Source organism: Micromys minutus (genome assembly GCF_963924665.1).
Source record: "Micromys minutus genome assembly, chromosome: X".
NCBI classification, from domain to species: Eukaryota; Metazoa; Chordata; class Mammalia; order Rodentia; family Muridae; genus Micromys; species Micromys minutus.
This window is the reverse complement of record NC_137970.1, coordinates 44204374-44231725: the sequence shown is the minus strand read 5'-3', so window position 1 is coordinate 44231725 and position 27352 is coordinate 44204374. Positions and strand designations below refer to the sequence as shown.

Below are 27352 nucleotides of genomic sequence, written 5' to 3'. Positions count from 1 at the left end.
CTTAGGATGATAACTTCAAGCTTAATCTATTTGGCTACAAATTTCATGAAGTCATTGTTTTTAATATCTGAGTAGTACTCCACTGTGTATATGTACCACAATTTCTGTATCCATTCTTCTTTTGAAGGATATGTGGATGCTTTCCAGCTTCTGGCTATTATAAATAAGGCTGTTGTGAACATGTTGGAGTATGTGTTCTAGTTAGAGATTCTTTTGGGTATGTGCCCAGGAGTAGTATAGCTGGGTCCTCAGGTAGTACTATGTCCGGTTTTCTGAGGAACCACCAGACTGATTTTGAGAGTGGCTGTACCAGTTTACAACCCTGCAAAGAGTGGAGGAGTGTTCTTCTTTCTCTACATTCTTACAAACAAGTGCTATCACTTGACATTTTTATCTTAGCCTTTCTGACTGGTATGAGGTAGAATCTTACGGTTGTTTTGATTTGCATTTTTAATGACCTGGATGTTGAGCATTTCTTTAGGTGCTTCTCAGCCATTGGATATTCTTCAATTGAGAATTCTTTGTTTAGCTCTGTATCACACTATTAAATATGATTATTTGATTCTCTAAAGTCTAACTTCTTCAGTTCTTTAGATATCTGATACTAGTTCTCTATTAGATGTAGAATTGGTAATGATCTTTTCCCAATCTGTTGGTTGCTGTTTTGTCCTTTTGACACTGTTCTTAACCTTACAAAAGCTTTGAAATTTCAAGAGGTTGAATTTGTCAATTCTTGAACTTAGAGCATAACCGATTGGTATTTTGTTCAGGAATTATTACCCTGTGCCTATGTGTTCTAAGCTCTTACCTATTTTCTGTTCTTTTTGTTTCAGTGTACCTGGTTTTATGTTGAGGTTTTTGATCCACATAGACTTGAGCTGTGTATAAGGAGATAAGAAAGGATTGATTTGCATTTTTCTGCATGCTTACTCCCAGTTGAACCAACACCATTTGTTGAAGAGGCTGCCCTTTTTCCTTTGAATGTTTTTAGCTCCTTTGTCAAAGATCAAGTGGCCATAGGTGTATGGGTTCATTTCTTGGTCTTTGATGCTACACCACTGATCTACATGCCTGTCTCTGTACCAGTACCAAGAAGTTTTTGTCAAAATTGATCTATAATACAGCTTGAGTTCTATATGGGTGTACCTAGTGTTTTTTTAACACAAGGTTAAAAAGGAGTGGAAGTTTCTGATTACTCTCTCGTTCCTGATTTCATTGGGATTACTACAAATTTCAGTTCATTGAGGATGATATTAGTTTTGAACATTGCTATATAAATATTTTGTTTTGGATTTTGTTTTGGATTTTGTTTTATTTTCTGAGACATGATTTCTCTATGTACTGCTGGATGTCCTGAAATTTGCTCTGTAGACAAAGTTAGGCTTGAATTCACAGAGATCCACCTGTATCTGCACTCCAAGTTCTGCTTATAAAGGCATGCACAATCATACCCAGCTGCAAACTTTATTTTGTTGAGTCATGTTCACTTTAGTCCTACTCTTTGTATGAGTTTTATCAGTAAATTATACTGGAGTTTTAGAAGATTATTTCTGCAGATACTTTGGTAATGATGAGATTTTTTAAATGTCTATTAGTTTGTGGATTATTACATTTATTGATTCTTGCATATTGAATTATATTTACATGTCTAGTTAAAGCTATGTTGCTGATGGTACATAATTTTGATGTAGTCACTTTATAAGTATTTTATTGAACATTTTTGAATCTTAGATTATTAGATCAACAGGCTTCTATTTTTCTTTGGCTGTTGTTGTGATTTTATATGTTATTAGCATGATAAGCTATTGCCAAGAAGAAGACTGGGAGTGATTCTTCTGTTTCTATCATTTCAATATTTTATGAAGTAAAGCATATAAATTTTATCTGAATATGTAGAATAATTCTGATGTTAAGACATCTTGCTCTGAACTTTTAAATGAGAAAGATTTTTATCACTGCTTCAATCTCATCATCTGTTATGGGGTCTCTCTTTAGGTTGTCGATCTCTTCTTAGTTCAATTTTGGTTGTTTGGCTGAATCAAGAAATTATGTTTTTTTTTATAATCAAAGAACTAGCTCCTAAATTAGTAGAGTCTTTCTATTAATACCTTTGTTTATATTTCATTAAATATGACTCTAAATTTTATCTTGTTTGACATCTAGTGGGTTCATATTTGTTCTTGATATTTCTGATTCTTGAGTCCCATAATAAAGTCATTTATGTGAGAATTTTCTGATTCTTTAATGTAGAATATTAGGGTTATCCTCTCTCCTTCCCTCTCCCCACTTCCTCCATCTCTCCCTCACTCCCTCTATCTTTCTACCCCCCCCTCCTCTCTCTCTCTCTCTCTCTATATATATATATATAAATATATATATATATATATACTCTCTCCTTTGAATAATCAATCATTCAGTATAAGTTGTTTAATATATATGAGTTTGTGTACTTATTAGAGTATGTTTCATTTAATTGTGGTTATATGCTTCATGGAATTACTTCAGTCTTTAATTTGTTAAGATTTGGTATATGGCTCATGATGTGCTCTATTTCAGAGGTTCCTGTATGCTGCTATGTAGAATTTATATTCTATGATATTTTGCTGAAATAGTCTGTATATATTTGCTCCATAAACTTGAAGTATTATGTCACTAATTTATTATGTCTGCTATTTTTCACCCAGATGACCTCTGTATTGGAGAAAATGAATTATTGAAATCACCTCTTTTTTTAAACAACTTTATTTTACAAAACAAAGATAAATGTACAGATTTTAAGCATTTTGCATAAAATTATACAATACATTTTTGTCAGTACTTTTTTTCAGAGTTTAAAATAATTTTTACATAAAACTGTATGAATATATTTTTTAGTCAGTACTTGATTTTTTTAAAGGTTTGATAGTATGTATTGAAAACTTACTAGTTACAATGAGTATAAAGTACATGTAAAACAAAATGTAACATGGAAATAGTCTAAGTTTTCTTGTTGTATAAAGATTTTTTTGTTATGTTTTGTTTTCTTTATTTCTTGGACTTCATACTGTCTGTGAGTTGTTTCTGGGCCAGTGCGAGCCTGTGGGGTTAGCATCCCATTATCAGTGAATGCATATTATGTCTGTTCTTTTGTGACTGGGTTATCTCACTCAGAATGATATTCTCTAGATTAAAGTCTCTCACTATTATTGTGTGGGGTGAAATGTATTTTTTAGCTTTAGTAGGGTTTCTTTTATGAATGTGGGTGCTTTTTTATTTGGAGCATATATGTTAAGGATTGAGAGTCCTGACAGATTTTGCCGGTAATGAGTAAAAAGTGTCCTTCCTTATCTTTTTTGATAACTTTTGGTTGGAAATTTACTTAATTCTATATTAGAATAGCCACTCCAGCTTGCTTCTTGGGGCTGTTTGCTAGGAAATTTTTTTCCCACCCTTTTACTCTGAGATAGTGTCTGTCTTTTTCTCTGAGATGAGTTTACTGTATGCAATAAAAGGCTGGATTTTGTTTATGTATCCAGTCTGATAGCCTATGTCTCTTTATTAGGGAGTTGAGTCCAATTATGTTAATAGATATCAAGAAATAGTTGTTTCTGTTTCCTGCCATTATTGCTTTTGTGGGTTGAGTTTTGTCTGTGTCTTTTTCTTCTTTTGGTTTTCTTGTTTAGAGTTTTCTTGTTTTTACTAGGCTGTATTTTCCCTCATTGTATTGGGTTTTCCACCTATAATTCGTTGTAGTGCTGGGTTTGTGTTCAGATATTGTGTAAATTTTGATTTGTCTTGAAATATCTTCATCTCTCCATCTATGGTGATTGATAGTTTTGCTGGGTATAGCAGCTTGGGCTGGCACTTGTGCTCTCTTAGGGTGTACATGATGTCTGTCCAGGCTCTTCTAGCTTTCATAGTCTCTGTTGACAAATCGGTTGTCATTCTGATTTGTCTGCCTTTATATGTTACCTGACCTTTTTCCCTTATTGCTTTTAGTATTCTTTCTTTGCTTTGGGCACTTGGTGTTTTGACTATTATGTGTCAGGAGGTATTTCTTTTCTGGTCCAACCTATTTGGAGTTCTGAAGGCTTCTTTTATGCTCGTGGTCATCTCATTCTTGAGGGTAGGGAAGTTTTCTTCTACAATTTTGTTGAAGATATTTACTGTGCCTCTTAGTTGATACTCTTTTCCCTCTTATATTCCTATTATCCTTATGTTAGGTCTTCTCATTGTGTCCTGGATTTCCTGGACATTTTGGGTTAGGAGCTTTTTGTTTTTTGCATCTTCTCTGGCTGTTTTGTCTATGTTTACAATGTTGTCTTCTACCCCTGAGATTCTCTCTTCCATCTCTTGTAATCTATTGGAAATGCTTGCTTCTGTGACTCCTGATTTCTTTTTTAGGTGTTCTACCTCTAGGGTTATCTCTTTTTGTGTTTTCTTTATTGTGTCAATTTTTGTTTTAAATTCCCTCTTCCATTCCTTCATCTCTTTGGTTCTGTTTTCCTCTAGTTCTTTGAGTTTTTTGAGTGTTTTTCTTGTTTCCTCTTTAAAAGCTTCTGAATCTTTTTTCTTTTCCTCCCGTTCTTTTTTAAGTATCTCTATCAGCATCTTGAGGTATGATTTCAGGTCTGTGTCTTCTTTTTCTGGAGCGTTTGGCATTCCGATGTTTGCTGTTATGGGAAAGCTGGGTTCTGGTGTTGCAAGGTTGTCTTTGTTTTCTTGGGATTTACTCTTTGCTTTCCTCTTGGCATTTTGTTTTCAGTGATATGTTCTTGCCTTTCCCTTGTATCTGGTCTTTGTCCCTGGATCTCCACTGGTCCAGGTGGCAGATGGGCCCAGTCCTGTTCTATGCCTCAGATTCGCCGCATGGGAACAGAGGTTCCAAAGTTCTGTTCCTGGTCCCAGGATCAGGCAGGTCGGAGGGTGCGCCCTGCGTGCGCACTAAGCAGAGATCTCTCTGCTCCCGGCTGCCCAGATCTCCCTCTCACCAGTCTCTCAACCTTAGGAGCTGGCGGTCTGCATGGCCTAGGGGCCAGGCTCTGCTCCGTGCCTTGAAGTCGCTGCTGGGTGGAAACAGAAGTTCCAAAGTTCTGTTCCTGGTCCCAGTTTTTCAGCCCTAGGAGCTGGCAGTCTGGGCGGCAGGTGGTCCGGGCTCTGTTCTGCTGAAATCACCTCTTATTAATGAGTTGCTGTTAACCTGTATGTTGAATTTTAGCATTAGAGTTTTTAAGAAAATGCATGGTTCACATTTTAGTATGTATATATGTTTAGTGTAGAAATGTCTACTTGAGTAATCTTCTCTTGATTGTAATTAAGTTTCTTTCTTTATCTACTTTGGTTAGTTTTAGTGTGAAGGCTATTTTGTCAGGCATTAGGATAATAACACCTACTACTTCCTGGTAATTTTTGATTGAAATATATTTGACCTTTCTTTCCAAAGGCATTGCCTATCTGTGATGCTAATATGTGGTCCTTATTGACAACTGTAAGATAAATTTTTTTTTTCTTGATCTATTTATATGGAATATGTCTTTCAATAAGAAAATTAATCCATTAATATTTAAAAGTATTTTTGAAAGGTGTGCTTAATTTGGAGTCATTGCATTATTTATTTTTGGACTGTGTGTGTGTGTGTGTGCACCTATGTGTCTGTGTCTTTATAGTAGCATTTTGTTTTTCAATATTTTTAGACTTGTTTTTTTTTCTACACTCTCTTGGCTACACTTATTCCTCTCTTCTTCCCAAAATGTTGCTTCCTGCATTTTTTTCTTTTGTTTTCTACAGGGTATCTCTCTGTAGTTATGGTCATCCAGGAACTTTAGACCATGCTTGCCAGAACCTCACAGGAATCCATCTATCTCTGCTTCCAAGTGCTGGGATTAAAGACATTTGGCACCACACCCATCTGTTTCTTGTCTTTTATTTAATTTACTGTACCTATTTTTAATGTTTATTTATAACATGGACAGTTTTTTTCTCCTTTGACTATGGAATGTAGTTTTTTCTAGGCACATTAGTTTCTGCAGGGCTAGGAGCTTCTTTTTGTACTGAGGCCAGACAAGACAGCCAAGTTGGAGGAAAGGATTACAGAGACAGGCCACAGCTTTAGGGAAAACCCCTGCTCCAGTTTGGGATCCACATGAAGACCAAGCTGCCCATCTGCTACATATGTGCAGGATGTAGGAGACTTAGGTCCAATCCATGTATGCTTTCTGGTTGGTGGTTCAATCTCTGAGAGCCCCCAAGGGTCCAGGTTATTTCTGTTGCTGCTCCTGTGGAATTTCTTTCCCCTTCATTGTCCTCTTGTTTTGTTGGAAATCTGTTATGAAAAATGATGTTTTGCTGGGGCACACAGGTAAAAAGATGTTTTGCTAAAGCATACACAGTAAAGAATGTATTGCTGAAACAGACATATAGGTGAAAGGATGTTTTGCTTTACAACTGCATAAAAGGATGCTTGATATTTAGAAGGAATATAAATATGACCCCACAGAGAGTGGGAGCTGAAGCTTTGGATTTCCTTATTATTCTTTGCTGTTGACAAACATGTACCATTTCACTTTACATTGCTTTGCTGCGCTTTGTTTCTGGTGACTTCATACAGAGAATCTCACTTCATAGAGATAATCATGCCAAACAACTTGTCATGAGGTTCATGTGGCTTTTTCCCTCTTTCGTGGATTTGGGCCTCACAGTTTCTTCTGAATTGAAGTGTCTTTTCTGATTTATGTGTGGTATCTGCTGAGTACACTTGTCCTTAGCTGCTGAGTAATGTTTTGTGTTTGCTAGTAGATGGGGCTGAGAACAAGAATGATTGGAATTGCCCCAAAGATTTATTTCTAAACAGATTTACTTCCCCAGTGTTCTAATAACTTATTTTATTAACTACCTCTGGTGGGTGGTAGGCTAAAGAAGAGGTTGAACCCCCTCCTCTCTATATGCTTACAGTCCTTAATCCTTCCCTCATCTCTTCTATTAGGGTCTCCAAGCTCCACCCAATTGTCTCTGGGTCTCTGAATCTGGCTGATATTCACTCAGAGCACAGACATGATAGGCTCCTGTCTGCATAAATAACAGAATAGCATGAATAGTTTCAGGGATTGGTGCTTGGCCATTTCCTCAGTCTCTGTTCCACCCTCTGTTTCTCCATTTCCTATAGGCAGGATGCATTTTGGATTAATAGTTTTGTGAATGAGTTGGCTTTTCTATTGCACTATTGGGGTTCCTGCTTAACTACAAGAGGTAGATTTTTGTGTTCCCTATTCTAAATGGTATGAGTCTCAAGTATGGTTATTCCGATTGATTCTTGGGCACCTTTCCTATCCCAGATCTCTTTCTCTTCTAGGAAATGCCCCATACCTTCCTATCCCCATTAGTTACAGGTTTCCATGTGGCCATAAACCCTGTTTCTTGTATCTCCCACTTGCTTCCCTCCATCTGATTCTTATGACTATTTTATTCCCTGTTATAAGTTAGATTTAAGGGTATAGCTTAGCCCTTCCTTCTTGTTTAGCTTCTTTGGGTCTGCATTGTAAATTTTACAACTAATATCCACATTCTTCCCAGCAAGTGCTATCACTTGAGATTTTTATCTTAGCCATTCTGACTGACCACTTCCTTTCTTTATTTCTCTTTTAAAGAAACAGTCATCTAAGAAAACAATACTAAAATAAAATTAGATAAAATAAAACAAACAAACCAGAATAACACAAAACAAACAGAAGAAAAAAATCCACCAAAAAAGCTCAAGAACTATGTAGACATCCAAATACACATATATTTGCATATGCAGAAATCATATAAAAACAAAACCTGAAACCATATGTATATTCAAAGCCCTATAAGTTTGGAAAACAATAAAGAAACAAGTAAACATCATTGCTGAAAGCACCATATATAGTAGTTATGAGATATGGAAAAAATCAAGGTGATACTAGCCTGGCATCTTCCTTGTTAATGTGCATAAAATAGAAGGTGCTATGCAGTAGTTGAAAGAAAAAAGTCACCAACAGTCATATCCAGCTGTGAACTCTGCAACCCCCACACATGAACAGCCTAGAAAGATGTGCCTATGGGTACAAAAGTGGAATCAATGCTATGAGACAGTTAGCTGATTTTTGTATTTTATTTATAACTCAAGCCACAGGAGGAAACATATTCCTGATATTATATATAAAATACAAAATCTCTCTGTGGTAATCTCATGCAGCCTAAAGTGAACCTACTACTATTATTATGCTAAATGTACACTGTATCTGCTTTTGAAATATGTATCTCTATACCAATAAATTAGTTTTTCTTTTAGTATTTATAAGAGAATCATATTTGTATAGTGAACAATGTTAGGATAGCAAGACTCACATTCCATTAAGATGGATATTAGCCAAAAAGCTCAGAATGCCCAAGATAGAATTTACAGACAAAATGAAGCTGAAGAAGAAGAAAGACCAAAGTGTGAATGCTTCAGTTTTTCCTAGAAGGTGGAACAAAAGGGAGGAAATACAGAGACAAAGTGTGGAAGAGAGACTGACTGAAAGGCCATCCAGATACTGCCCCACCTGGGGATCCATCCTAAATACAAACACCAAGCCCAGACAACCATTGTGGATGCCAAGAAGTACTTGTTGACAGTAGCCAGATATAGTTGTCTCCTGAGAGGCTTTATGAAAGCCTCACAAATACAGAGGTGGAAGCTTGCAGCAAACCATTGAACTGAGTAGGAAATCCCAACTGAGAAGTTAGAGAAAGGACTTAAGGAGTTTAAGGGGTTTGCAACCCCATAGGAAGAACAACAATATCAACCAACCAGACCTCCCAGAGATCCCAGGTACTAAACCACCAACCAAAGAGTACAAATGGAGGGACCCATGGCTCAAGCCACATATTTAGCAGAAGATTGCCTTGTCGGTTGTCAATGGGAGGGAAGTCTCTTGGTCCTGTAAAGGCCCAGTGTAGGGGAATACCAGAGTATGGAGGTGGAAGTGGGTAGAGGAGCACCCTCATAGAAGCAGGAGGAGGGCAATAGGAGAGTAGAGTTCTCGAGAAGAAACTGGGAAAGAGGATAACATTTGAAATGTAAAGAAATAAAATATCAAAAAATAAGAGATGCAGATGGCAGATATAAGCGGAGTGCTCAATAATAATTGTGATTAATATTTTTAAATTGGTGGTTTGTTGTGTATTGTATACCTTTCATTCCTTGATCTATAGTTTAAATGTCAGTTTTCAAATTTCTAGATTTTGAAAAATTTAATTTTTCATTCATTCACTTAACTTCCTACTCAATGGTCCCTTCCCAGTTATTCATTCCCATAATCCTTCTCCCACCCACCTCTTCTTCTCTAGAATCTATTTTCTGTCAATTTAGCATATAACACATGCAATGGTCTACTTTGTAGATCTAGTGTCTAGACTATTACAGATTCTTCCACACACATACCCAATAAAGAAGTAAACTCAAGTGGTCATATATAAATTTTTTCATCTACATTCTATTAGTCATTAATCTTGACAGATATGGAAAACAACATCAGTTTATATCATTTAAAGAATTATTTTTACAGTTAGTGCCAAACAGTGAATGAAACAAAAAAAAAGGAAGAGAGAAAACAATAGATCCATTTGGATGGACAGAGAACAGACTGACATACAGGGAGAGATATGAGAGCATATCTTGCATCCCTTCTTTATTCATATTTTCATTTCTTTGACCCAAAAGAGTCTTTCTTTTCCTATGGAATTCTATGAATGGTGTATGGTAGATAGACAAAGAAACGTGGACATTTCTTCCTTCTGTCTAATCTTTAGTAATTTTTTATATTTTTCTTCTCCAGAAGAACAAGATATAATTTCTTTTGTAACATTTTGTCTCTGTTCTTGGCATAGGTTTTCTTACGACATTCTTTATCATGTCAAAGAGCTGAAAGCAGGTACACTTCCTTTTCTGTCAGCTTCTCCAGAAGAAGTAATGAATCTATTAAAGAACTTAAGTAGCTTTTTTAGCTTTACTCTGTATATCAGGGCTTCCAGGGCAACTTTTCCTTCCAGATATTACAAGGAAAAATATGCTTTGAGAGGAGCCAGGAAACCAAGCTGCTTTTAGTTTGTTCTATCTCTTCCTGTACATTTTACCCATTCATAAGTATAAACATTATCCATTTAACTTTAGTTTCTTTCTCAGTAAATTTTGTTTTCTATTTTTATAGTAAATTTGAGTAAGTTTTAAATTTTCTTAGTAAATTTTATTTGGATATTAAAATATCTATAGGATATTATTATAATTAATATGTTTGTTGCCCAATTTTATGGTGGTATTTATGATATTCTCTTATCGAATGAACACTTCCACTCTGTTACTTAATCTTGGCTGTGATCTTGGCTGGATATAGAATCAGTTAAGTGGTAAGTAGTTGCATGTATACATAAGGAATAATTTTTCTTTATCTTTTAATTTTGGATGAAATTCATATCTGCACACTACATCTGTATCACTCTCACCTTTCTCTTTCAAATTCTCCTGTGTTATGTCCCTTCCCAAATTCATGATTAAAAATTCTCTCTTTCATCAAACATTGAATGCCCGTAGTTCTTTATGTAGGTATAATACTATGTATAACCTAATGGCCTGCTCAACATGATGGAATGTTTCTCTGATAATATAAACCTATCCAGCTACCCATGGTTGGACTGGAGATAGGGCTAATAAAGCCTACTCTTGCTCCTTTACTTAAACACTAATTTTATAACTGCATTGTATGCAATTATCTTTAAACCCACATATAATTATAGCTTTCACCCCTCATCCAATAAACTTATTTTCACAGCATAAAGAAGCTACTATGGAGATTCTAAAGTGGTCAAAATGTAGAGAATAAGTGACTAGTGTCTAAGTCCAATGGATTCATCTGCAATGCAATGCCACATTTAAGGTTTGGAGAAAATTGCAGAAGAGTAAACAAAAATATTGTAAAACTTTCAGACACAGAATGCCTACAGCAATATAGTTTCCCATAAACATGCATGAGTATGTGCTCTCATAAAAACTGATCTAAGTATTTGAGGAAGTAATGCCTATCTCCAGTGTGGGTAGTACCTTTGAGTAGCAAACATAGAAAAGGAGTTCCCATGAGAAAAGCATGGCTCAATGAAAAAAGGATTTCAGTTGCATTCTTATTATGTTAGAAAGTTTAACACTCTTTATATGTTCACATCCAGTTCACCTACCTTGTTACTGGTGCAGTCATGGGTTGATTCTTCTTTGACATGAGAACTCATTGTTTCCATCATTCCAATGCTGACTAAAGATGTATAAATACTTTCAACTTTTAGCACTTGATTGGGTATTGATTGACTGGCTAACTGATCCGTAGCCTCCCCAGTGTAAAGACAGCCACTATGAATCCCCATGATATAAAAAAAGAATTTAACAACATTCCTTCGTGTATATATCATTATAACAGTTTTGCTCATATGTAGAACCTTGGCTAACTATAGATGTTTCTAGAGAAATGTCACTGTAATATTTTTGATGGCCTTGATTGCATACAGGAGCCGTCTCTCCAATTCTATAAAACCTTTAGTTACTAATATCTCCCTTGGTAGCATAGAAAGAACACTGAAGATACAAAGTTTAAATTATGTTAAGAATTATGCCTGAAAAAAACATATTTCATATGAAAATCAAGGAATTTGGTGACTTTATACACAAAAATGTTAAACATTTTTGAAAAATAATACCAACGTGTGGTTTCAAGTATTTTGAAAAAAGTAACAAAGTGAAAGAATGAGCTATGTCTTAAAATCACACAATTATGAATTTATATAAGCAAAATGTAAAGGTTTTATTTTTTTGACTTTCAGACTCAGAGAGAGAGAGCCAGGTCAATTCTATCATGACTCCGGGCCTGCCTGCAGACTCTGAGCACCTAAAAGAGCTTCTGAAGCGTTCTTCCACCAGAGCCCATGGGTGAGTCCCCACACCCCTCCCCACAGTGACTCTCTAGGAGCGACCATCAGGAACTCTCAGGGCACTGATAGCAGGGTGCTCTCTGAGAACGGGTCAATTCCAGCACACACAAACACACACACACACACACACACACACACACACACACACACAGAGAGAGAGAGAGAGAGAGAGAGAGAGAGAGAGAGAGAGACAGACAGACAGACAGACAGACAGAGACAGACAGAGAGAGAGACAGACAGAGAGACAGAGACAGAGAGATGGAGACAGAGAAAGACACAGAAACATAGACAGAGAGACAAACACACACGCACACACACACACACACAGAGAGAGAGAGAGAGAGAGAGAGAGAGAGAGAGAGAGAGAGACAGACAGACAGACAGACAGACAGACAGAGACAGACAGAGAGAGAGACAGACAGAGAGACACAGAGAGAGAGAGACAGAGAGATGGAGACAGAGAAAGACACAGAAACATAGACAGAGAGACAAACACACATGCACACACACACACACACACACACACACACACAGAGAGAGAGAGAGAGAGAGAGAGAGAGAGAGAGAGAGAGAGATGGTTCACATATGCTTGTCCCAGGGAGTGGCCCTATTGTGGCCTTGTTGAAAGAAGTGTGTCACTCTGGGGGTGGGCTTGAAGATACTCCTAGCTGTCTGAGGATGCTCAGTCTGTTCCTGGCTTCCTTTGTATGAAGATATAGAACCCTCAGCTTCATCTGCACCATGCCTGCCTGGATGCTGCCATGGTCTTTCTTGATGATAATGGATTTTACTTCTGAACCTGTAAGCCAGCCTCAATTAAAAGTTGTTATTTATAAGATTTGCCTTGGTCATAGTATCTATTCACAGCAATAAAATCCCATCTAGGAGAGAGAGAGAGAGAGAGAGAGAGAGAGAGAGAGAGAGAGAGAGAGAGAGAGAGAGAGAGAAAGAGAGAGAGAGAGAGAGATAACGGGTCACTGCCATCAGGCCTCAGGGCCCTCCAGCAGACTGCTGAGCACCCAGAAGTACCTCAGAAAAAGCCATTCTAATATCGAATAAAATAGAATTTCAACCAAAAGATATCAAAAAGATAAGGAAAAAAATTTCTTATACATCACAGGAAAATTCTCTCAAGACAAACTCTCAATAATGAACATGAATGCTCTAAATACAAGGGCACTCACTTTCATAAAAGAAACCTTATTGAAGCTCAAAGAATATATTGTACCCCAAAATAACAATGGGAGACATGAATACCTGACTCTCATCAATGGACAGATCATGGAAGCAGAAACAGAAGAGAGACACAGTGAAACTAGCAGAGGTTATGAACCAATTGTATTTAACATATATCTATAGAATATATCATCCTAAAATAAAAGAATATACCTTTTTCTCAGCACCTCACAGCACCTTCTCCAAGACTGACCACATAGTCAGTCACAAAACAGACTTAAACATACAAGATCTAAATACTCACAGGTATCCTACGAGGTCATCATAAACTAAGGCTGGTCTTTAAAAACAACAAAAAGCTCACATACATATAGAAGTATAACAATACTCTACTCAATGATAATACAGTCAAAAAAGAAATAAAAAAATTAAGGATATTTTAGAATTTAATGAAAATAAAGGCAAGCATACCCAAACCTATGGGATGCAATGAATGTAGTACTAAGAGCAAAATGCATAGCTCTGGGAGCCTCCAAAAAGAAACTGGAGAGAGCATACACTAGCAGCTTTACAGTACAGGTGAAAGCTCCAGAACAATAACAAGCAGATACACCCAAGAGGAGTAGACAACAGGAAATAATCAAACTCAGAGCAAAAATCAATCAAGTAGAAACAAAAAGAGCTATACAAAGAATCAGCAAAACCAGGAGATGTGTTTTGGGGTTTTTGTTTGTTTTCTTTTGAGAAAACTATTCTCAAAAATAAAAGAACTTCCTGAGGAATCACCATGTGTGGCCTCAAGGTATATTGCAGATCAAATGTGATAAAAACAGCATGGTATTGGTACAGAGATAGGCAGGTCAATTAGTGGAACAGAGGTGAAGATCCAGAAATGAACCCACACTCCTATGGTCACCCGATCTTTAACTAAAATTATTCAATGGAAAAAGAACAGCCTCTTCAGCAAATGGTGCTGCTTCAATTGGCACTCAGCATGCAAAAACATGCAAATCAATCCCTTCTCATCTCCTTCTACTAAGCTCATGTGCAATTGGATTAAAGACCTCCACATAAAACCAGGTACACTGAAACTATTAGAACAAAATGTGGGAAAGAGCTTAAAACACATAGGCTCAGGGGAATATTTCTTGAACAGAACATCAGTGGCTTATACTCTAAGAAGAAGAATTGACAAATAGAAAGGACCTCCTTTGATCCAACATATTACAAACACACATGTTCCACCGTGTTCATAGCAGCCTTATTTATAAGAGCCAGAAGCTGGAAAGAACCTGGTTGTCCTTAAAGAGGAATAGATACAGAAAATTTGACAGAAACAATGACTATGAAATTCTTAGGCAAATGGATTTTTCTAGAAACTATCATCTTGAGTGAGGTAACCCAGTCATAAAAGAACACAGATGGTATGCACTCACTGGTAAGTGGATACTAGCCCCCCAAAAGCTCTGAATAACCAAGAAACAATACACAGAACTTATGAAGCTCAAAAGAAAGGAAGGCTAAAATGTGGATGCCACAGTCCTTCTTAGAATGTAGAACAAAAACACTCACAGGAGGAAATACAAGGTCAAATAATGGAACAGGAATTTAAGAAAAGATCAGTCAGAGACTGCCTTACCTGTGGATCCAACCCATATGCAGCCAGCAAAACCAAACAATATTGCTAATGCCAAGTAGTGCTTACTGAAAGGAACCAGATATAGATGCCTCCTCAGAGGCTCATCCAGAGTCATACAGATACAGCTGAGCATACTTAGAGCTAACCATCCAACTGAATGTGGGGACCCCAATAAAGGAGCTAAAGAAAGGACTGAAGAAGCTGAAAAAGGTTTGAAGCCTCATAGGAAGAACAACATTATCAACCAACTAAAGTCTCCACAACTCCCATGTACTAAAACACCAACCATTGAGCACACATGGAGAGACACATGGCTCCTGTTGCATATGTAGCAGAGGATAGCATTTTCTGCATCAATGAGTTAAGAGGTCTTTGGTCCAGTGAAGGCTTATTTTTTCAGTTTAGGAGAATGTCAAAGCACTGAGGTAGAGAGGGTCATCAGTAGAGTGTGGGTCTTCATGGAAACAAGTGGAGGGGGAGGGGGAATGGGAGCAGGGGTAACGTTTGAAATGTAAATACAGAAAATATCCGATAAATTTTTTAAAAAAAGAAATTTTTCTTCAAGAAGAATTGTATTTTCAGGAGTCACAGGAATCAAACTAATAAAAATCAAACCCAAACACTAATATAATTTTATTCTTATTTAGAGAAGAGAGATACATGTACAGATTTTTAAAAGCATTTTGGCAACTCTTTTAGAGGTTTGGTAGCATGCATTAAAATTCCACTAGTTACCATAAATATAAAGTACATGTAGAATATTTTTTTTATTTTCCATCTATTCCATGCAATAGTATTTGCTGTGTGTGTCTGAAAATAGGTTGAAGAAGTGAAGATAAAGATGAAAAATACAGACTAATGATGCTAAACTAAATAATAATATAATTGACCAAACTGCAATGTAAATTTGTCTCCCACACTGTAAGGGGGTAAGCAGTAGATGTAGTGAGGGTAGTGGTTTGGATTTAGTGGGATCCTATAGCTTTAGATAGAGATGTTTAAGAGGATGCTAATGATGCTCAAGACACCAAACTCTCAGAGACTAATAATTTAAAGGATCAAAAGCACTTTGGTCCTCCTGCTGAAGTAAAGGCTTTTGCATAAAAAGTTATTGATGGAGTTTTAGCCAAAGTCCACACACTGGAGGTTCATTGGTTTCTCAATTTAGTCCTGTGTCTATGTTCTCTGTTCCAGAATGCTTAGTTGGGATAGTTATAATTAGAAGTTGGCAGAATTCCCACAGTGATTCCCAAACCTGTGAATTAAGGGCTATTATGATTTGAAATGTCAAATGAGAGCCATTGTGCTTCCCCTTTCAGTAACAATAGCAAAGAACAACAACTATAACAATAGCAACAACAAAAACCCAATGACATATCATTGGAGGACTTACAGAAATCCCTTATCAATGTTTCAAAAGAGGCAAAAGTAGTGGTTATTTTTTCACAATTAACATACATATTATTTGTAAATTCCTTCTAAAGTACTTTAATTTATTCTCTATTTTATTAATCATTTTATTTGTTTACATTTTAATGGTATTCCCCCTTCTCAAGTTCTCCAGAAACTCCCAATCCCATTCCCCTCTCCCCCTCCCCTTTGCCTCCATGAGGATGCTCCTCCACCCATTCACCCACTCCTGCCTTACTGATCTAGCCCCACCCCTCCACCACCCTGGGATATCAAGCCTCCACAGGATCAAGGGCATCACCTCCCATTTATTCCAGATATGATCATCTTCTGCTACATATGTATCCAGAGCCATGGATCCATTTATGAATACCCTATGGTGGGCAGTTTAGTCCCTCAGAACTCAGGATTCTCCTGTTAGTCATATTGCTCTTCCTATGGGGGTTGCTATTCCCTTCATTTCTTCAATCCTTCCACTTGGGGTCCCTCAGCTCAGTACAATGGTTGACTGTGAGTACCTGCATCTGTGTTAGCCAGGTGCTGGCAGAACCTCTTGAGGAGCAGCCATATCAGGATCCAGTCAGCAAGTGCTTCTTGATGTTAGATACTGTCAGGGTTTGGTGTCTGCACATGACATGGAGCCCTTGGTAGAGCAGCCTCTGTATGGCATTTCCTTCAGTCACCAATCCATTTTTGTCCCTGTCTTTCCTTTGGATAGGAAGAATTCTGGGTTAACCATTTTGAGATGGGTATGTAGCCCAATACCTCAACTGATGGCTGTGCCTGTCTACTGAAGGTGGTCTCTAAGGGTTATATATCCCTATTATTGGGTATTTTAGCTAAAGTCATCCTAGTTGGGTCCTGAGAGCCTCTTGCTTCCCCAGTACCTGGGAGCCTCTTGCTTCCCCAGTACCTGGAATATTCTAGTGGCTAACACCAGTTCTGCACTTCCTACTGCTACATACTTCTATGCAATTTCCTAACCCTCTGTAATTCTATCCTGTCCTTTCCCATATCTGATTCAGCCCCTTGTCCTTTTACCCTCCACATATTTCCCTCTCAGGCCTCTTTCACCTTCTACCTCCCAAACTAGTATAGCTGGATTGTCAGGCAGAATTATTTCCAATTTTCTGAGGAACTGCTATATTGATGCCCAAAGTGGGTTTTACCAGCTTGCAGTCCCACCAGTAATGAAGATGTGTTCTTTCTATACATTCTTGACAGCATCTCCCATTGTCTGAGCTTTTATCTTAGCTATTTTGATCAGAGTGAGGTGAAATCTCTGAGTTGCTTTGATTTGCATTTCTCTGATGACTAAAGATATTTAACATTTCTTTAGATGTTTCCAGACATTTAAGGTTCCTCAGTTGAGAATTCATTGCTTAGCACTGTAGGCTAATAGGGTAATTTGATTCTCTGGAATATAACATCTTGAGTTACTTGTATATTTTGGATATTAGCCCTCTATCAAATGTAGGGTTGGTAAAGATCATTTACCAATCTGTTGGTTGCCCTTTTGTACTGAGGACAGTGTTCTTTGCCTTACAGAAGATTTTCAATTTTATGAGGTTCCTTTGTCAATTGTTGATCTTAGAGCCTGAGCCACTAGTTTTGTATTCAGGAAATTGTTCCCTTTGCCAATGAGTTTGAGGCTCTTTCTTACTTTCTCTTTTATGAAATTCAGCATACGTTGTTTCTTCTAGGGGTCCTTGACCCACTTGGACTTGAGCTTTGTACAATGAGATAAGAATGAATCAACTGGCATTATTCTACATGCTGTATTTAGTTGAACCAGAACCATTTGTTGAAAATGCTGTCTTTTCTTCCACTAGATGGTTTTGGCTGTTTGGTCAAAGATCAAGTGACAATAGGAGTGAGGGTTTATTTCTGTGTCTTCAGCTCTATTCCATTGATCTACATGCCTGTCTCTCTGTACCAATAACAAACAGCTTTTACCATGATTGATCTGTAATGCAGATTGAGGTCAGGGATGGTGATTCTTTCAGAAGTTTTTATTGTTGAAAATAGTTTTTGTTATCCTGGGTTTTTGATTATCCCAAATAACTTTGCAAATTGTTCTTTCTAATTCTATGAAGAATTGAGTTGGAATTTTGATGGGGATTGCACTGGATCTGTAGATTGCTATTGTCACAATGGCCATTTTTTACTCTGTGGATCATTCCAAAGCCCGAGCATAGAAAATCGTTCCACCTTCTGAGGACTTCTTAAATTTTTTTCTTCAGATACTTGAAGGTCTTCTCATACAGATCTTTCACTTGCTTGTTTAGGGTCACCACAAGCTTTTTTTATATTATTTGTGACTATTGTGTAGGGTGTCAATTCTCTAATTTTTTCTCATCCTGTTAATCCTTTGAGTAGAAAAAGGCTACTGAGTTGTTTGAGTTAATTTTATATCCAGTCAATTTGCTGAAGTTGTTTATCAGCTGTAAAAGTTCTCTGATGGAATTTTTGGGGTCACTTAAGTATGCTATCATATCATCAGAAAATAGTGATATTTTGACTTCTTCCTTTCCAAATTTTATCCCTTTGATGTCTATTTGATGTTTGATTGCTCTGGCTAGTACTTCTATTATTATATAGAATAGGTAGGGGGAGAATGGGCAAAAGTGTCTAGCCCCTAATTTTAGTGGGATTGCTTCAAGTTTCTCATCTTTTAGGTTGATGTTGGTTACTGGTTTGCTATATGTTGATTTTACTGTGTTTAAGTATGAGCCTCGAATTCCTAATATTTCCAAGACTTTTAACATGAAGGGGTCTTGAATTTTGTCATTGCTTCCTCAGCTTCTAAAGAGATGATAGCTTGTGTTTTTTTTTCTTTGAGTTTGTTTATATAGTGGATGACATTGATGGATTTCCATATACTGAACCATCCTTGCATCCCTGAGATGAAACCTAATTGATCATGGTGAATACAGCAAAATGCTGGATCCTGTTTACATCTCCAGCCTTATAGTTTATATTTATTTATTTGGGAATTGAAATCATTGATTTTAAGAGATATTGTTGTTTCCTATTTTTGTTGTTAAAGTTAGAATTATGTTTGTGTACTTTTTTCTTTGGGGTTTGTTGTAAGATTATTATTATTATTATTATTATTATTATTATTATTATTATTATTATTATTGCTATTTCTAGGATAAAGTTTCCCACTTTGTGGTGGAATTTTCCATCTATTATCCTTTTTAGGGCTTGATTTCTGGACAGATAATGTGCAAATTTGCTTTTGTCCTGGAATATCTTGGTTTTTCAGTCTATGGTAATTGAAAATATTGCTGGATTTAGTAACCTTGGTTGACATTAGTATTCTCTTAGGGTTAGTATGACATCAGTCCAGGATCTTCTAGCTTTCATAGTCTCTGTTTAAAAGCCTGGTGTAATTCTGATCGGTCTGTCCTTATATGTTACCTGTCCTTATTTTCTTGTTGCTTTTAGTATTCTTTCTTTGTTTAATATATTTGTTGTTTTGACTATTATGTGTCAGGAAGAATTTCTTTTCTGGTCCAATCTATTTGAAATTTTGTAGGCTTCTAGTATGTTCCTGGTCATCTCTTTCCTTAGGTTAGGAAAGTTTTCTTCTATAATTTTGTTGTAGACATTTACTTGTCCTTTTAGTTGGGACTCTTTGCTCTCTTCTACACTTAATATCCTTAGGTTTGGTCTTATCATTCATATAGAGCCAGATCTACCAGCCCAGTAATGGTATCACCCAAAATGTGCTGAGCTTTCCCCCCCTTGATCGCTAGTTGAAAAAAAAAATGCCTTATAGCTTTATCTCATGAAGGAATGTCCTCAACTGAGTCTTCTTTCTCTGTGATAAGTCTAGTTTATATCAAGTTGACACAAAACCAGCCTGTACAATGAGTATGTAGTGTTCTTCCCTATCCTTTTTTGATGATTTTTTGAAAGTATATTTTATTGAATATTATATTGGCTACTCTGTCTTGTTTTTTGAAACCATTTGCTTGTAAAATAATTTTCAGCATTTTATTCTGAGGTAGTGTCTGTGCTTGTCTCTGAGGTGTCTTTCCTGTATGTTACAAACTGTTGGGTGCAGTTTATGTATCCAGTCAGTTAGCCTATGTCTTTTCATTGGGGAATAGGGTCGGTTGATATTGAAATATTAAGGACCAATGATTGTTGCTTTCTGTTATTTTTGTTAGAGGTGGAATTATATTTGTGTGTGATAGGAGAACTGCTTTCTGATATTTTCAGATTACATTGTTTTCTGTTGCTTATATTCTTGTGCTTGCCATCTGCTTATCTCTCATGTTATATGGCTATGCTTTCTCTGACATCAACCTGTCTCTGGGTATGTGTAGAGTGAGTTGGGAGCTGTTTCTTGGTCCAGAAACCAACCAGCAGTAAAGTGTGTCTCTAGCTCAGCAGTGGTTCTTGTGTCCCCTTGCCCCTTGCCCCCCTGTGGTCCCAGTTAGGCCAGGTATTCTAGTTGGGGTTGGGGGGTTGGGTCCTCACCTGTCATCCTGGGTGTGTCAGAGCTCTTGGAGGTTGAGTTTTCTCCGAATGTGTGTAGAGTGGGTTGGGAGGTAGAACAAGGAATTTTTACAAGGCAGAGTGGCAAACAGAGAAGAATCTGTGTCTGTCAGTGTAGGAGTTTTTTTTGTCCCCTGTGCCCCAGGGACTCCCAGCTTAGCCAGGTATTGGGATCATGGTTGGGGTGTGATCTCTGATCCTGGGTGTTTCAGAACTCCTTGGGGGTGGTAAATTTGTCTCTTTATGTGGGCAGAGTGTAAGATAGTAGTTCTTACTATGTTTCCACTTAAATTTTTTTTGGCCTATACAAGCAGATAAACATGAAAAATGACTGTTGACTACCTCAAGGTTAACTATGCAGTGACTACAATTGCAACTGTTATACTAGGTGGTAAGTTCTTACCTGAGGCTTTTGATAGGTTTCCTGGTATAATGTACAGAGCCATGGCTCTACCAAATGCTTTTATTTCTATGTGCCTATTTCTAAGGACTACATGAAAAACATTTGATTTCAGCTTGCAAGACTAGTAATATGCCTTTACAATTATACCTTAAGTGTATTAATTCTTTAACCTTGTATCATAGTTTAGCTCATAAGAATACTGACAGTTATTTCCTATCAAAAGATTCCATACTAGCCAATTATACTGATTATATTATGTTGATTCTACCAAATGAGTATGGAGTAACAACTTTGATACTGGTAATGCATATACACATCAGAGGATAGGAAATAAATCCCACCACGACTAAAGGGATTTCTATTTCAGTGTTCTTTTCAGGAGTTCAGTGGTATGGATCATATTGATATATTCCTTCTTAGGTAAAGGATAAATTATTGCTCTTTGCACCTCTTTACCAAGAACAATGCTTAGAGATTTGAGACACATTGGTCACTTGAATATGTTATCTTGGCTAAAATACTAAATGATCTAAAAATATAGCTTTGAATGTGGTCTACAATAGATCCTGTTCCTTTACAGTGTCCAGGCTGTGATACAGCATGGTCTACCACTGGACATTACAATCTCATTGATCTAATGGTACTCAAGTTATCAGTCATAGACAGGGATGCTGTTTTGAGCTTTTTAAAAGCACTAATAAGTGAATTACAGTAAAGGTCCCTGGACTTATGGAGCAAGGCCTTGGCATAACATGGAACAAACTTTCTCCCTTTGTGAGACAGCACTTAGCAATTAATTCTTAGGAAAATTAAACATTTGGCAATGGACACCAATTTATTTGTGACCTGTGTCACTGTGATGAGATGTTTATTATATAGCAATCCATTATCAAATATAAATGGTGTATATATTATTGGGTCTGAGCAGGTCCTGAGGGCATAACCAATTACATAAAAAAGCTCATGGTTAGATGGCATATTAATCACAGATCTTATGGGTAGTCTCTATATAGTAAAGGAATTTGTTAGTGACTTGCCATCTGTTATCCAATTCGACAACAATAGTCAGCAGCAGCTGAGAATGGAAATCCAAGTATCTAGCCGATGCTCAGTCCCACAAGGCAAGCAGGCAAAGAGAGAGAGTATTCCTTTTCCAATGTCCTAATGTAGGTCTCCAACAGAAGGTGTATCCCAGATTAAAGGTGTGCACCACCACACTTGGATCTGTGACTTTCTTTGTCAAGATGACCTTGAACTCAAAGATTGCCTTGTCTTACTGTCCTAGGTTTCAGAGCCATTATGCCTCAAGATCTCCATGCCAAAATACAGGTCAGAAACTTGAATCATCCAGCCTCAAGATCAGGATCAAAGGTGAGCCTTCCAATTCTGGATTTTGGTTCATTCCAGATATAGTCAAGTTGACAACCAGGACTAGCCACTACATATGGTTTGTTCCTGGAACATACAAAGGCTTTTTTTTTACTGTGTCCTATGAATGGTTGACAAAACAACAAAAATGAAACCAGAACAAAACAGGACAAATTAGAAAAGAATGAAACCAGGAGAGCTGCAGTTTATATTGAGGTCTCAGTGGAACTCACTGTAAGCTGGATCTGGAACTGGAAGACCTCAGTTAGAATCTGACATGGAAGGCTCTCAGAGTTTACCCTCAGATCGATGTATTACCTTCTCTGTTTCACAGTAGTATGTTGGTAGTGTGGGGCAAGGTAAAGGGGGTTGGGAGAAGTTTCCTTTCCTTGTAATTCTATTGATTGGCTCTCTCTCCACCCAAATTATATGTTGTAATTTTAACCCCCATTAATGACTGGAAACAGGATCTTTTGGAAAATAAGTGAGGTCAGAAAAGTAAAAAACAAAACCAAAAAATCAGGACTAACATGTGTATTACAGATTGTTTTATGTGTTATGCAGGCACCATTAAAAATGAATAGCTATTTTATTACATTACATTTTTGCAACAAATGCAAAGGTACTGGTAAAGAGGAATATACAGTGAGCATAAATACAGACAACACAAATGATCATATATTATTTTTAAAGGATAAATTGCTAAATGAGTGATTATAGGTGACTCATGGATTAATTATTGGATTATTGAGGACCTAAAAGGAGCACAACAGGAAAATAAGTAATTAGCACAGTGGGCATTAAATGCAGCACAATTTAGCCATCTAGTTAAATTATAATTTTTAAATTTTTAGTTGACTTATAAAATAATAGTTTCCCACACAGAATTTTCATCCATTTTTTACATGTTGGGCTCTTTTTTTAATTGGTTATTTTATTTATTTACATTTCAAATGTTATTCCTCTTCCTAGTTTCCCCTCTACAAGCCTCCTATCCCCTTATCCCTCCCCCTGCCTCTATGAGGGTGCTCCCCTACCCATCCACCCACTCCTGCTTCATCAAACTAGCATTTTTTATCCTGGGTCATCAAGCCTTCACAGAATCAAGGGGCCTCTCACCCAATGATGCCAACCAGAGAAGACAATCTTCTACTACATATCCATGTGGAGCCATGTGTACCCCATGCATACTAGGAACAGCCCCCAGTTGAGGGATTGGCCCACCCATCCACCTCCAGTAGTTTTGAGATATTTGTCATAATTAAATATCTAGGAGTAAATATAATAAAGGAGGTCAAAGAATTATACAATGGAAATTGTAAGATGGAAGAAATTAGGGAGGAAGTAGACAAAAACTACAGGCAACCTACAAATGACAAGAAATAAGAACTAGGCTTTCCCAGAAAGAACCCAAATTGCTTTTTCAAAACCAAATGATCATCCTTGAGAACATGAATACAAGTAACATTACATAGACTAAGTAGGTTTTTTATATGCATATATATATATATATATATATATATATATATATATATATATATATAAAAGCAACTGAATTTCAAGGATCACAAATTGAGGTACATGAGATGTTTTAGAGGTGTAATAGGAAGATGAGAATGATGTAATTTTGTTACAACCATGAAAAAATTTATTTCATTAAGAGGATATCAGAAGATGGGATAATTTGTTGCCATGCTCATAGTTTGGCAGGATTAATATTGTGAATGTTGCTATTTTACAAAAAGCAATCAACACAATCCCCACCTGAATTATAGCATAACTCTTTATAGAAATAAAAATATCTTAAATTTCATAAGGAAACAGAATAAAAAGATATCAAAATGATGTTAAATAATTAAAAAACACACACTGCTGCTCCCATCAACCCAAATTTTTAATTACACTACAGAATCTTAGTAATAAAAACAGCATAGCAATATCATAAATCAGACTTGTTTATCAATAGAATAAAGCTAAGAGAAAAACACATAAACCCACATTGTAATAGTTATTTCATTTTTGAGAAAGAAGCCAACAAGCCACATTGAAGAATAGAGCATATTCATTAAATGGGGTTGGCCAAACTGGATGGCTACATATAGAATAATGAAATTAGGTTCTTATCCCTTTCAGCTGAATATAACTCAATTCTGAGGGGATTTATTCCACTTCTGGGAATTTACTCCAGAGACGCTCCAACATGAAACAAAGATACATGCACCACAATGTTTGTTGCAGCTCTATTTATAATTGCCAGAAGCTGGAAATAACTCAGATGTCCTTCAGTAGATGAATAGATACAAAAATTGTGGTACATTTACACAATGGAGTACTATTCAGCTATCAGAAACAATGACTTAATGAAATTCTTAAGAAAATGGATGCATCTAGAGAATATCATCCTGAGTGAGATAACCCAGTCACAAAAGAACAGACATAATATGCAGTCACTAATAATGGGATACTAACCCCAGAAAGCTCTGAACACCCCAGAAACAATTCACAGACTGTGTGAAGCTCAACAAAAAAAAAGAATATATTTTAATTAAAATAGAACTGTATCACACCCCCTTTCCTCCCTACAGCCCTTCCTAGTCTCTCTTCTATCCCCTCAAATTAATAGCCTCTTTTCCTATATTATTGTGTGTGTGTGTGTGTGTGTGTGTGTACCCACAAATACTTAATTACAACCTTAAAAATGTATCCGAAATAAATAAAAAAAGAAAATATAAAAAATAAAGAATACTCCTGTGGGGGGGAAAAAGAGAGAACCTCAGTAGATGACCTGATATGCTAAATTTGATAGAGAAGGAAGTCAAAATATGGCTGAACTTTTTGGGACAAACGACTTTCTAAATAGGACCATAATAGCACAGATATTACAACCATTAAACATGATCTCATGAAGTTAAAAAAGCCTCTGTACAATAAAGTATACCAAAAAGACAACCTGACGAGTGTGAAAATATTTGTATCAAGTATATATTTGACAGAAACTTAATGTCTATAGTATAAAAAGAACCAAATAAACATCAAGAAAACTAACAACCTGGTCACTAAATAGGGCATCAGATTGAATAGCACATTCTCAGAAGATGAAATCCAAGTGGTTGCGAAGCATTTTAAAATATTTTATTCAGCAAGGAAATGCAAATCAAAACCACTTTGAGATTTCATCTTACCCCATTCAGAATGGCTATGTTTAAATTACAAATAATGACAAATGTAGGCTTGGATGTGAGTGTACAATATATATTTATTCATTTATGGTTGGAGTGCAAACTCTTATAGGTTGAATGGTAATTAGCATGGAACATGAAAAATAAATAAATAAATAGAATAGAACATATTTATAAATTATTCAGCTATACAAAGTTTGGGCAAAATTCACAAATCATTTTGGTGCTGACTTTGAAGTGTCACCCTTACTACATAGCTGGGAGATTCTATGCAGGCTTTGGTAAGTTAAAAGTAATCATCAGTTTTATAGAGCTATGCACATTGCGAGATTCAATGATCACCAACCAGTAAGACATATTCACTGGAAAAATATTCCCATGAGCATCATGAGAATAACCAACTACTTCCTATTTAGATTTAAATCCCACACCCAAGATGAAACCTAAATCTGGCCCCATTTTGGGGATAATAACTTGTGGCTAGACAGGCCATAGGACCTAAAAGAGAACCTACTAATATTTTTTTCTGCTAAGTGGACAATAATATTAAATTAACCACTAATAACTCATACACAGAGTTTAATGCATCTCTCCATTTTCCTTGTAAACTTTTGATCTTGATACCCACAACTAAACATAAGGCTGAGCTCAAGTAATGATAGGTTCTCTCCTTCTACTACTTGGGTCCTGGATACTACTATATATCCTTTGGATTTTAGTAGGTATCTTTATTCACTGTGGTAGCTTTAATGTGAACTCATCCCAAAGTGAATATGTTTGAAATAATTGGTTCCCAGTTGGTGGCACTGATTGTGTATGTTTGGGAGTTATGGTCTCATTAAAAGATTTATGTCACTGGAGAAAGGTTTTAAGAGTTAAAAGACTGTGAGCATCCAACCATTGGACTGAGCACAGGACCCCAATGGAGGAGACAATAGACTGAAGTAGCTGAAGGGCTTTGTAACCCTATCAGAAGAACAACAATATCAACTAACCAGACTTGGCACAGTTGTAGATACATGTAAATACATGTTTATATACACAGACAAACACATGAACACACACACACACACATACACATGCACACACACCACATGTTTCATTCACAAACATATCTTGTATTGAACAAACATGTTGTTCTCTTTATTTTTTACCATTTCTAAACTTTTAAGTTAACTGAATTGACTGTGCAGGGAACAAACACTGTATGTCATTGTTATCATTTTGTGGGCCATACCCTGAACTGTATGATTGACAGCAATGAATTAAATATATTCAAACAGAAAAGCATTTATTCTTACTCTGCATTACTAAGGATATGCTATTACTTAGATGCCTCAGGGTTCTGCCTTAACTTCTTCCAAAATAATAAAATATAATGTAGAATTTTAAGCCAGAAAAGCCCCTTTCTCCCTTAAGTAGTTTTATTGTCAGTATATTTTATCACAGTAACAGAAATGAAATTGGAACACAGTATGTGATCTAATTAAAAGTTTGATCTATGTCCTGCTGATAAAAATGCATATTTTGTAGTGTTCAGACTAATGTTTTGTAAATGTCTGTGACACTATTTCTCTGTATTATTTCATATAACTGCACCTTTTTGCTGAAGTTTTGTCTGGTTGATCAGTTTCCTTTTGACAGTGGTACACTGAAATAATCTACTACTGTGTTTGAGTTAATTTGTGACTTACCTTTAAGAAACATTTAAGAAAT

The 27352-nt window shown here is 36.5% G+C and overlaps 1 pseudogene across 1 annotated transcript in view; it reads right to left on the bottom strand.

The window, feature by feature from the left end:
* Positions 1–21132, bottom strand: part of LOC308414904 (tRNA N(3)-cytidine methyltransferase METTL2-like) — a 35148-nt pseudogene extending 14016 nt beyond the window's left edge. The window contains exon 1 of the transcript in view: positions 21090–21132. The product of the transcript in view is annotated as a tRNA N(3)-cytidine methyltransferase METTL2-like (transcript). The remainder of the gene's footprint in view (positions 1–21089) is intronic.
* Positions 21133–27352: the final 6220 nt, after the last annotated feature.